The sequence below is a fragment of the Rhinatrema bivittatum genome, chromosome 14 (assembly GCF_901001135.1).
Source record: "Rhinatrema bivittatum chromosome 14, aRhiBiv1.1, whole genome shotgun sequence".
Lineage (NCBI taxonomy): Eukaryota > Metazoa > Chordata > Amphibia > Gymnophiona > Rhinatrematidae > Rhinatrema > Rhinatrema bivittatum.
In genome coordinates, this window is record NC_042628.1 from 15,661,395 (window position 1) to 15,675,061 (window position 13,667).

A 13,667-nucleotide genomic window follows, 5' to 3' on the forward strand; every position below is an offset into this window, starting at 1 on the left:
CCTGCAAGCAGCATGGGGGTGGGGGGTGGGAGAAACCGGAGAGGAGCTGCCACACTCACAAAGCTCAGTCTGCAGCTGTGATTGCAGGGCTTGGGACTCGCTCAGCTAAGGGTAGAGGGAGGATGCGTAAGTCATGGAGCTGAGACTTATAGAGGGAGGGGGGGACAAAGGGGAAGTATGCTGGGTCATCTCGGGATGGTGATGGGTGGGAGAAAATGAAAGTGTGGATTAGCTGGGTGGGGGCCAGTGGAAGAGAGAAAGCTGATACCTAATAGTCCATTCCTTCCCCCTTCCCCTCCCCCCCCCCTCCCTCTGCTAATCAGCAGCAACCTCAGGGTGACCACAACTCAAAAGTTCCCGGCTATGCTCATTTGCTTTGGTTCTGTTGACCCAGGCTTTTTCTTTTTCTTCAGCTGACTATCTGGCTAGCTGATTAACTCCTGCTGCAAGATACAGTCAAGACTGCTTTTGCAGCTAAAACCAACTACAGTGGCTCGGTGGCAAGTGATGCACACACACTGCTAGGCGGAGAGACCTGAATCTGATTCCTCCGTGCGTTCTGTGGCTTGGCCAGGACTGAGGATCCTGGGGATGCAGTGGTCCTAGTCCCAGGAGATGGGGAAAAGCCATTGCTCAGTGGCTACACCGGAGTAAAGGTCCACGTTGGCCAGGTTAGAGAACGGGCCACGGAGCTTGGCTGAAGACTGACGTTGCACTGACTGGGCCGAACTGAGAGAGGGATATCAAAATAGTGGGGAGAGAACCCTGGGTAGCTGTGAGCGAAGGCTCATAGTCCTGGATCCTAGGAGTGGTGTTTGGATGGAATTGGAAAGGTGAAGGAGTAAGAAGAAACTGCTAGGCCCAAAAAAGAAAAAAAAAACCACCCCCAAATCAATCTTAGCCTCTATCAGGCTGCAGAATTCTAGTAACTATTACCATTTTTTTTTTTTAAGAAACCAGGGCTGATGAGCAGAAGAGAAAAATGTGCAGAAACCCCCAGGAAATCATGGGGACCTGGCCTGTTCCAGTCAGCTCACTGTGGCCACTCTTTCCTGTGCTACATGTCCACTGTGCCTCTGCCTCCTGTTCACACAACACAACACAGCTATCAGCATCCCCTTACCCGGATGTGAGACGCTGGGACCGGGAGGGCAGGATTCCCTTTCACCCGAGGATCACAAAGTGTGGCAAGCACTTACGAATTGTATTCTGTTAAGAGGTTTCGATTTCACTTGCATTTGATGCTGCAAGGAGCCCACAAACTGCTCATGGAAACTCTCCAATATCTACTCTAGCATAATTATTTACCGTAGGGATGACCCCACCCAGGGTAGCGCTTCAGGAGTTTTATTAACTGCCTCTTCACTACCCAGTCATGATGTCCTAGGGGGGCAATTCATACCTGTATTTCCAGAAAAGGATCATGAAGGTGTGTCTGCTGCTCCCCTGCCTTTTGCAGTATCGTATTATTAGGTGTTCAAGGGGATGGCAGCATCTTGAATCATTCAAACCATGAGACATCCTGAATTCTTTCTGCTTGCCACAGAGAAGCTCTGCACCCTTCGTGCATCAGTGGGAATGGCCCCGCTATTTTCCTGCACTTCTCTAGCAGGTCCTTCAGGAACAGATCCCCATGGTCCTTGGGCTGCAGCCCCGGGGCATCCTTCACTGCAAGACGCAGCAAGGGTGCAAAGCAACGGATCCCCCCCCCCCCCCCCCCCCAAAAAGCCCCATCTTCTATTTCCTGAAGCCTATCTTTTTCACTGCCTGGAGACTCCTGCCTCTCCGGTCTGGCTGCCAACCCTGGTCTCCAGCATCTTTCTTCTGGCTGATAGAGAGTGCCGCGTGAGGTGTGCCGCTCACCTATCACCTGGGTGTGTGCAGCACCTGCACCCCAGGTGCCCAGGGCTCGCTAAAGCTGCTGCCCGCCCTGCCTCAGCCTGGCCCCACCAGTGTGGCCTTCAGGGAGAGGTAACCACGCAGAGCATTCTTGCTGGTCTAGGACTCACAGGTGAACGCAAAGTGTTTGCATTCCTCTGGTGGGAAATTCGAGCGCTGCACATTGGCCTGGTTTTCAGGCCATGTAAATCAAATAGAAGCTAAAGCTAATTTAGAGACGGTCCCAAGAATTGTGATTGGAAAATGTCATCTCTAATCTGGTAGGAGTAGGAGGGTTAGAGCTTTTGTCTCCAATTTTAACAGAACAAATGTTCACGATGAAGTTGAACGACTAGAAAAATGGGCTTGAGAGAGGGTTTCAGATTAGGATGTCAGATTAGTATGAGGACAGTCTTTTGGTTCATTTATAATTTAGAAACCTCACAAACATTCACTGCAGAGATTCTAAAAAAGCAACCAGCTCCTCTTGAGCACAGTTTTTTTCAATCTCTCTACTGTATCCTCTCTCAAATTCTCACCAAAAATATTTTGCTGCTAATATAGGCCTTAAAGTGCTGCTTTTCCTTGCACGGTTCACCTGGTCTGTACTGTTCATCCAATGTGAGCACCAAGAATTTTTGCAGATTTCTAATACGGATATAATATTTTTGTCACTATTGGTTTTGATGCGTCTGTTAATATCTGTTTCTTAAGGCTATGGAGCCCTTCTTGCGAAGTCGTCGTGTACTGAAGACAAAATACTTGTAAACACTAGTAATGCAGAATAATATAACTTAATATAGTATGGATTCAGCACAGCAGACCTTACTTTAGCAAAAAAAATAAAAACCCTTTACCGATGGACACAGCATGTGAGAAAACCTTTCAAAAACAAGGCCTAACCGATCTTTCCCTTCAGGCTTAGTTCAGCCCAGGCCTCTTCCATCCCTAAAAACAATTACCATATACCTACAAATGAGGGGGGAAAAGTAAACAGAAACACGCCGTTTCTGTGGGTTTCCTTTATCACATGAAGTATGTTGACAGGGAAATGTCAGCTGACCACCACAAACCAGTTTTCGCATCTCCAAGGAAATGGTTGCGTTAAGCAGGGAATGTTATAAATGGCTCCTAAGGGGTTTGAATGGTGGCCCCCTTAAGAAAAGGCTTTCTTAAGACGAAGCGTCCTTCCAGCAAGACGCCTGCCTATATAATCTCAAGCAACAGACTCAGCACCTCCAGTAACTGCTTTCCTCCATGTCCCTAGACATGCCAGAGATATTCTGGGGAGAAAGGAGAATAGCACAAACAGCAGGTAGTCCTTTTCCCTGCCAAGTAAATTTTAGGTTCATGTACACTAATGGAAGGCCTACTTTATGCTCCTGAAATACATTTATGTCTTCCAGTGCATCATTATGTACTGCATCTATCGAAAGACTGTGATCAACCGGCAAATGACGGTTAATTCACTTGCAGTAGCAGGTCATTTTAAAATGCTTCGTTGTTTAGACTCAACAAGAAGTTGGACGCTTGCCAACCAGTTAAGTATCAGGCAACCCTTGACTTACTCTTAAGATGAGAAATTCAGCATGAGTGGTGTTCTGAGGTGACTGAGCTGGAATAGAGGGCATCATTAGAAGTATGGTGATAATAATCCATTGCCCATTGAGTTGGAGCGTCCACATTTCTTCAAAGCAGTGTTTCAAATTTATTTATTATATATTTAGTTCCAAAAGGCTGGGCAATGCAATGCAGTTCTGCTTTGGTGGTTCAGAGCTACGTCTCTGTGCTGTCCATGCTGAATTTCAGTGGGTAATGGCAGGAGCCAAGTTGCTATGGTTTAAACTGCAGCAGGAACTAAGTTGTTCGTCTTTCCTCTGCAACAGCATTCAGATTCTACCCTGGTTTATCCTGGAGTCTAGGTTGCGATATCTTACAGAAAACCCAACAAAAGATAGTTTGAGACCATTCAGGTCCCTTCTTCAGATGTACATGGTATTGAAAGTTCATATACTGCATCATTTTCTTTGTTGCTCCTTTAAAAAAAAAATCATTTCAACCTATTAAAACTCCACTTTATTTTGTAGGACCAGTACAGTCCCAAAGCAGTGCTGTAAATGTGGGCAGGAGCACATATGCCCCTGCCACTTTATAGCCACTGCTACTGTGCTGTTCCACTCCTCCCCTGCTGCAAGCAAAGAGCCAGGAGACATCTGTTAATAATTCAAAATGACTGATGGAAGACAGCACGGCCGAGACCATGGCAAAGCCCAGAAGGGGACTCCCCAGTGGTAAGCTGTAATCGTAGAAGAAGGGAGGGATCGGATATCTGCCAGACAGTCGTTACCCAGAAACCGAGCAGATGTCCCCATGGATGGATACCCTCATCCCCAGGACCCAGGGCCCCATCCCCTACTACAAGAAATAGGACTAGCTGAGGGATTACGAGAAGCTGGGAGAGCCTTGAATGAACAAAGAGACCATGGTGGAATTTGCCGAGGAAGTACATCGCCTAGTTACCAGAGCCTACCTTGGAGTAGACCTCGAGATGCAAGAGCAGCTTGAGGTTGATGCCTTCCTTGTGGGCCTCAAAAATCAGCAGGTAGACTATGAAGTCATGAATCGGACCCCATGACCCTGGGGGAATGCCCATAACTGAGACACATGAATATAATTTCCAGGGGACCCTGAGATGAGCGGCCAATGAAAGAAGATGTACCTGAAGAGTTTCCTAAGCAGATGCTTATCCAGATGTGGAAGGCTATCCCAGTATAGCTTGTGTGACCAGACCTTCCAGTCCATCACTATATGCCTTAGTTCCATTTCCCTTTTCTAATACATCTTGAGCTAGCCATCCCATCTTGCCCTCCTCCCACTTAGGAGATAGGGGATTGATTACTCAGGCCCTTTATAACTAGCCATTTTGTGACTAGGGGTGTGGCTAGAGTCAGTGCAGAGCATACACCAGAAAGACGGGATGTAGTAATTTTCCCACCCTGGTGAGCCCTCCTTGCCTCACCAGTGTCACGTTTTGGAGGGGGAGTCACCGTGCACAACTTGCCAGTGGATTCTAGGTATTTAGTTGCAGTAAGGGTATCTTTTTGGCCTGAATCCTTTTGGAACTTGCACACCATGACTGAAGACCAGTGAGCCCGTTCACTCCCTGAATGAGGCAAGTACCTGTGACAGGCTTGGCTGTGTGAGGTGCATGAAGGCTGGAAGAGCTCTACCACAGAAGGAAGGTCATCCTCGCTGGCTGGATTCAGAGTGCAGAGACTGAAGACCAGTGAGCCCATTCTCCCCATGAATGTGGTAAGCACCTGTGACTGTGACTATAGAAGCCCAGTCTAGAAAGGTTTCTTGTAGACGAAAGTATAACTCTTTGCTGTGAGGAGGTTTTTTGACCACCCCTCTTTACCAGGAGCCTGGCTAGTTAAGCTGCTGGGAGAGCTTTGAGTGCACAGTTTACACTACCATGGGTAACTCAACCAGTTTGCTGAAATAAAAGGACACCTAGCCACAGTGAAACACTCTAACTGTAAAGAAATCAACTTTAACTGCACAAGTATTTAAAGATTTGACTTTATTTTGCCTTAAACTAATCAGTAAATTATTTTTTAACACCTAGTTTCTGGTCCTGCCTGTTCTTTCACAGCATCTCCCTCCTGGAAATGTCACAATTACCAACATGTATAGGATCACACACCATTGCCTTGGCCATAGTCAAGCTTGGGAAGAGGTCAGCTAGCCAGAGCAGCCCCGAAGGTTATAAATAAGATTGTATTTATTTATTATTTTTATATACCAACATTTCAATCTCAATTGAGATATCACATCTGTTTACATTCAGGTACTATAGGTATTATCTCTATCCCCAGAGGGCTTACAGTCTATTTTATTGCCTTGCCTTGGTTTTGTACCTAAGGCAATGGAGGGTAAAGTGCAACAGCAGGACTTGAACCCTGGTCTCCTGGGTCATAGTCCACTGCTCTAACCACTAGGCTATTCCTCCTATTCCCTTAGGACTGAACACCCCAGGTAAGGGTTACACTAGTTGCCTAAAGGATGCAGGTCCCCTGCAATGGACAGCTGCTGAAGACCAGGTATGGGATCAATGACAAGTTGGAACAGCTGACCCTGAAAATTGAAGGACACAAGGCTGGAGCTTCCAGGCAGCAGGATTCAGCTGGCACCATCACGCTCATGCCAAGAGGTGAAAAAGAGGAACGCCTCTAAGATCCAGGAATCAAGGAGCAGATGTCCACACACATATTCCCAGACCTACTTCAGTAAACAGAGGCCCCTGTTTTCAATACAAAGAAGAGAGAATGCTGCCATTCACTTAGCTCTTCATCAGTTGGGAAACCAGTGGAACAAGTGACCCCTGAGCAGGGCAGCCAGAAGAAAGGAGAAGCCACAGTGGGTCCCATTGTAAAATACCCTCAGCCATTGGTCGGGTGACCAGAAAAGGATCCAATTATACAAATACCAATTGCCATCAATGATATGCTGACAGAGGCTAATCTGGACACTGGGGCAGAAGCAACAATTGTCTGGTAAGAGTTATACTGCATGATTCCATAGCTAGAAGACCTCGATACTCAGTCTGTGATTATCTGGAGTGCAGAGGCTGATAATATGATGAAGACTCAAGCAGGAGTCAAGGTAATTCTGGGCATCAGTAACTGCAGAATACCATGGCAAAGGCCAGTGACCCCAATCTCTGATCCAGTGTTGCTAGGATTGGACTTCCTACAAGCTACAGATGTCACCATACATACTTGGGGAACGGTGTTCCTTGATACAGACCCTGCGCCTGGATGCATCATTGGAGGAGCTGAAGCTGACTATACTGCTACCCAAGTGCTGTTGGAAGCAGACACCATACTATCCCCAGAAAGTGAATGTGATGTGAGGAACTGTAGAGGCTCCCAAGCCCATAGCTATTGCTATGCCTGTTCTCTCCAGGACAGGAAGGGGAGAAAGACCCAAAGGTGCAACAGTATGAATTAAGTTTGTCTTGCCAATGTACCAGTACAGTACATCTCCATGTCTGTATTAGATAGTAGTAATCATAGTATATACAATGTGAGGTCCATATTCAAAAGGTTTGTCTGACTAACTTTGGGAGTTAACTAGATACAGGTTGTTGTTTTAATTTTCCCTCTACCCTGCTGGCTGGCTAAATTTTGTCTGCAGCAAATTGTAGCTCACATAAAATTTAGCCACTGGGGGTGATCCCAAGGCATGGTTTAATTTTTGCAATAATATAAGAAAAAAAAAATCAAGGAAAGTGCTTGCAACACATAAATATATTAAAAAAAATAAGGCAACTTTAATAATCCAAATAACATAATAAAGAATTTATACAAATATTCCAGAAATTGTTTTAGTCATAAACAATTTTATATTCAAAGCAAAAAATATATGCAATCATAAACAATATTTTATACAGTATAAGAATAGATAAGAATATAAGATAAGAATATATAAATATATATAAATATATATATAAATATAAATAAGAATATAAGAAAAATAAGAATACAAAATATTAACCCCTCCTGCATGACACAAAAACAAAAAATACATGAAGCCCCAATAAAACATACAATATTGTATCACATAAGAAAACCAATATACAAAACAAAATCAACATTAAAACATCCACTAAGACAAACCACCCACTAAAAAATCAAATAAATATACCCAAAAACCCTTGCAGGATAAATCCCTCTAAAGAGCAAAAACTTCCTTCTTGTCTTGTCCTTTTGATGAATGCCCATGATATTGCCACCAAGTTCAGATGTACTAAATATTCCTGCTCCACAGAATCAAATCTTCCAATGGGACGCTTACTACGTAGAAGCTCTGTAATATGGCACCACTGCTTGTCTAGAGCGATTTTCTGGACGTCAGTGCTTGATATTAATTATACAATTGTAAACACTTTTGCCAGTCAACGTTGATACTCTGCATTGACAGTCCTAAAGTTAGCCAGATGACACTTTATCTGACTTTGTCTGGATATTCCACAGCACATTTAACCGGATAAGTGCCATTGAATATATCTCAATAAAGTGTCTGGTTATCTCACTCTTTCAGTAAGGTTTTTGAATATAGATTTTGGTGTATCAGAATAACCCTAATGTCCTAGAGATCTGTAGAAGGTGTGTGCATTGCAAGAGAGACTGAGTGTGAGGAGAGACAGCAAAGCTGCAGGTGCAAATAATGTTCACAGATGGAAGGTAAGCAAAACAGGTTAATGTAGGTGATGGGAGAGAGCAAGACTTTTTAAAAGGAGAGCAGGGGAAGCGGCAGTGGCTCGTTAAAAGAAGTTTTGGGTAGAAAACAGAAATGAAGAATAAAAACAGAATGACTGAAGCCATGTCTTCAAATGACCCAGCTACCCAGAAAAATAAGCTTTCTGTAAAGGTGATTGGCCTCATTTTCATTCAAAGCGCAGGACTGATTGATTGATTTAATCAACTTATTTTCTTCCTATATCAGAATCATCCATTCTAGGCAGATTCCATGATTGCATGCATAATTACATTTAAAATCTAACAAGCAGCAATAAACAGATGAATCCCTGCCACCTCTCAGTCTGGTTATAGTAAGATTACCTATTAATAATTAACAAGTATGTAGAGATTATCCCATTTCTAAGATAGTAGCATGTTTGTTTGTTTGTTTGGGGGTTTTTTTTTTCTGATCTGTTTCTTCCTTTCCTTTTCTTTTACTCTCTTCTTGATGAATGAAAATGCTTCCTGCGTCAAAATAATAAGCAAAATCCTTACCGACTTCAGTAAAGCATGCTCATGATTAATGCAACCTGTTTGCAACAACATTCATCCTGTCTTCCAGGAATATATGGTACAATGTTCAATAATGGTTGCTAACCTTCCATAATATGAATACCCTGTCAGCATCTTCCCCAGATCCCATCTGTAAAAATTCTGTGTATATTGCATGCAATATATTTTATAAATATTAAGTTATTTTTGCCTCAATTTATTCAGCTTAATGTCTTGAAAATCTACAGGAGAAATATGTATGTCAATGATAAACACATTATTAGCGGAATTTGTGTCCGCGTTATGAAGTAAATATACAAGTTTCTGTATTATGCACACTATAAAAAGAATCCCCACGTGCAAGATGCTAGTATTAATCATTTAATTTGATTCCTGCAGTGTATGTAATAAGATAGGTTATAAAGCAAAATGATATAGCCACATTAAATCCTGGGGATGAATTTCAAACAGTGCTCCTAGCAAGGGAAACATTATTGCAATGTGAATTTTGGAAGAGGCACACATTCTTGGAAGGCTAAACAAATGCAGTGTGTTGATAAAATGTTGCATTCTGAACAATTGCAGCCGTAGAATCTGGCAATTGTTCTGTATCTCAGAGATGTGTTGTTTTTCTCCAGCTACAATCCCATGCCAGGTAAGATGCTTTCGCTTAGTACATCTACCTCTAAGTGTGCTTTACCTACCAGGTGCCCTTCTTAGGTCTTCTAGTGAAGTTGTCTGTGATTGCTGTTGAACTGCCCACGCTGAAAGGGTACAGAATTCTGTCTTTTAAACTGCTACAGATGTCTAAGAGAAGACTCAGCGTTCAGACTACGCACATGCCAAACGGGGAACAGGCGGCAGAGACACTGGCTTAATTACCAACCAGCTTGGACTCTTATAATTACCCCCCTGCAATTCAGACTTCATCAGTCAATGTACAGCAAAACCTTATCCCTTCTCTCATTGCATTAAAATCGTTAAGCAGCAGTAGGCTGCCGGCGACTGCTTTTCGTAATGGCCCTATCATGGGGTTAGTATTGCTTCCAGGCATACTCCAGAATGCTGAAGAAGTGTCTGCATCCAGGGGAGTGTAACATTAGACGCCCAAAGAACCGCTGCTCGCTGCTAATTGTTGGTCCTATTCAAAAGCACTACACGCTTGAACCAGGGTTTTCATGAAAACAAGCCTTCCCCAGAAGACGCTCTTTTTATTAGAAAATAGTACTTTGTCAATTAAATCAGAATTATGGTTCGGGGTCCTTTTTTTTTTTTATGTACAGATAGTCGTGTTTCTAAGCTCACCGTTAAAGGCGCTGCTAACCATTCTAGGATAATCTGGCTATGTTCAATGTCTTCTAAAATAATCTGGTTATGTTCATGATGTGTTTGTAGCCTGATTGTGTTGGAGGGGAACGTGGTCCAGTGTGTAAGGCTCAACTCTTGTCAGGTGTCTGAGCCTCGGGGGAGGGAGATTATTCTCCTGTCGGGCCGGTGTGGAGTCTATTCAGGCCACCTCTATTAGGGTCACGAGTGGGAGTTAGGGTTCGGCAAAGCACCGGGCAAGGCTTTGTGAGACACAGCAGGCCTTTGAAATTCTGCCTAGGGGGCAGAGACAACCCCCATCGCTAGATGATGAGAGTTTGCAAACAGTGGTCCGGGGCTCGTGGCTCTGGTAGTGTCTCTGTGAGACCAGGCGAGGGTCTCAGCCCGGTCCTGGCCCGAATGGGGGGGGGGGGGGGGGGGAGGGGTAAAAGGGGGGAGGGGTAAAAGGGGGGAGGTTATTGAGGTTCAGCGCTGGTTTGCTTAGTTGTACTATTGTTTGTTAAATTAATAAAGCTGTGGCCATACTTTTCCAAAGTGAATCAAGTGTCTGCTTCTCCTTGTTAGCCTTATTATGTTTCCTAGGGAGGGGGATGGAGTGGGAGCCTGGGGGGGGGGGGGGATGGACGGTGGTCTCAGTGGCCCTGGTTAACAAAATTTGTGAACATTTTTAGACAGATTTCCAAATAAAACAGAATGATCAGATTTTCCGTATGCATCCCATTTACCCGAGAAGGCAAAACACGACAAATAAGTTGAACTTTGGTTGGGTTCACTGCAACTGAGCCAAAACATTGACTCATTTGAAAACATCTGAAAATTGTTGGCCAGTTTTGGTTGGGCAAACAGTGCACACTATTTGCCAACAAAAAAACTGTGAAAAGAAAAGCAGGCCCCTGCACCTTCCACATCCCCATTCAGCCGTTCTTTGGGGGTCCCCAGACTCTCCGATGAAGAAAAGGGCAAGTGGAATCCCCAGTTATTTCAGCCCCACCGGCTCCTGGTCAGAAAATGGCACCAGCCAGCTAAGAGACTAAAGCTATTTTCTTTTTTGTCCCTATACTTTGCTTTATGGCTGTAAAAGGAGCCAGAGATGCAGGAGTGACTGGGGGATCATCTGAAAGTCTAGAGACCTCCACAGAAGGTGTAAGGGGGATGCAGGGGCCACTATGGGAATGTTTCTTTTTGTTTATTTCATATGGGGTGGAGGGGAATTAATTTTATATTGGTTCAGCAAACAAACAGAAATAAACATTAAACAAAACAAAATAAAAAAAACACACCCCAAAACAAACACACACACAAAAAAAACCCAAAAACAGACATCCCTACCTAACGTGTTGTATGGTCACTGCAGGAACATCGACAGCTGGGAACCATGCCTCAGGGCTCCTTCCATGACCCTGCAATCATTAATCTTGAACCTGGCCACCCTGGAGGAATGACTATGACTTCTCTTCACTCCCTTGAGGGCTGTGAGCGCTGTCTTCAGAGCATCTCCAGTCCCACCTGATCCGAAGAGCAGAGGTTGAACTGGGGATGGCTTTCTGCCTGGCAACTTCCTCTGATCCACTGGGCTCTCTTTCATATTTTGCTTAATTTTTTGTTTTATCCCAAACTTATTTTTGCTTTGGGGGAGGGGGGGGGGGGCCCCATGAACAAACAATTCACTCTCTCCCGGCTTAATTCAGTCTTTACGTCAGCAACCATACAAAAGTTAGGGAAAGTTGTACACAAAATATGTGTCTTTCCTATGCCAGATCAATGACCCAAGCTCATTCTGCTGTGACAGCACAACTGTGTTTACCGACTGCACAGCATCTGAACAGTGACCAAAAGAGGAAAGAAAAACCTACAACATTTATTATCACTTAATTATTATATTGAGGAAGAAAGGTTTCTGATAATTGTCCAACTGTAGTGAGTATGAATTAATTCAAACTGGCAGCAGTAGGAATCGCTATCCATTTGACCTGTTCTATTTCAGTCCTTGGTATCAGGGCAAGACAAGATCTACCACTTTCCTTGTTGCCCCATTGCCATTGGCAAGTGACCTCACCTTCGAGGTCTTCAACTGAGTGAGGAGAGATTTTATAATCACTGTGAATCTTCAGCAAACAAATTCAACTAATTACATACAGGACAGTCCCCCTGGGAGAGATCTAAAATGACTGGTAACTGAAAGTCCAGATAAACGCAACTGAACCAGGAGCAGATGCCTGGAACAAAGATCAGGAAGAAGTGGATCAGCACCAGCAAGGCTTCCATGCAGATATGAGACTATGACTGTTTGCAGACAACGGTGTCTGGGTTAGGAGGAAGCTAAGAGGTATGAACTGGGCCCCTGCGCTAGTGAGAGACCACGGCAGAAAAGGGATGGTGGTGCCAGGGGACAAAGGAACATAAGCATTTTTGGCTTGACTCCAGCAAAATGTGAGACTGCATCCAGGAGAAGATGGCAGTGCCAGGGGAAAGCAGAAGCCAGATGGCACAATTTGGGCCTCCACACTGGTGAGAGAGTATGCCCGGGAGAGAAAGCTGAATGGCGCAGATTGTGCTCCCATGCCAATAACCGAGCATAACGGGAAGTGAATGATGGCAGCTGGAAGGAAGGAAGAGGCTGTGAAGTGTTTCCACGCTGTTGGAAGGGCAGTGCTGAGCTTTGACTGCAGGCAACTGAAAAAAAAAAAAAAAAAGATGTCTTGATGTGATAACTCAGCAACAAGGCACTGTAGGAAGAAAAGCAGTGCCGCGTAACAGGAGTCTGCATTCATTTTGGTCATTTATGTGTATCAATTTTGCATGCGTAAAATAGCATTTATGCACATAAAATAGCAAACAAATGAAGCAAACCAAAAGGACACACCAAAAAAAATAAGGCTGAAATGAATAGACTCACTGAACCAAAAATTCTGTGTGCATATCCCTATTGTGTAATTGACCATACAGTTGCTAGGGTACAAATGCAGCCCATTAGATAGGGAGCTCTGGTTTACTGCAATTCAGATAATGAAGACTCTAGTACATGTTTGCTCCAGTTTATTAATAAACAAATAAAATGCATTACCCTTATCAACTCTCGCCTGTCAGGACTGAGTTGATAAGGGTATTGAGGGCGGCTTATCTGGTTATGCCCATGTTAGAATAGTTGTGGATTGTATAGTCTGTGATGTAGGTCTGTCTGATTTTAATTTATGTTACTGCTTGGTTTATTGTATTTTAATGTTTATTTTTGTTCACTGCCTCCAGCCCATGGGATGGGCTGATAGCAAAGCCACTCAATCGCTAACTCCCAGATGAGTGCCTGCAGAATGAGGGCAATGTCTCCCAGCCTGACGCTCTCTTCACATTTATAAAAGGTTAATATTCCTGAGGGTCAGAGCTCTGTTTCAAGATTTGCAAAAAGTTTATCCAATTATGCTATCACCCAGCAGAGAAGTCTTTTTAACGTCTTAATACAGGAAACTTTGTCATCAGAGCCAGTCAACCAAGAGAATTTATATTTAAAAAAGTATTTTTAATAATGTTTCCAGCTTCAAGAACTATATATATGTCTTGGGAGCAACTTCCCAAATACAAAAAAATCTGAGAAAATAGAGCACTGGAGAGCTCTAGGGTCTGCAAGGCATTTGATTACATATACAACAATGGGATTGAGAAAGTAAGAGC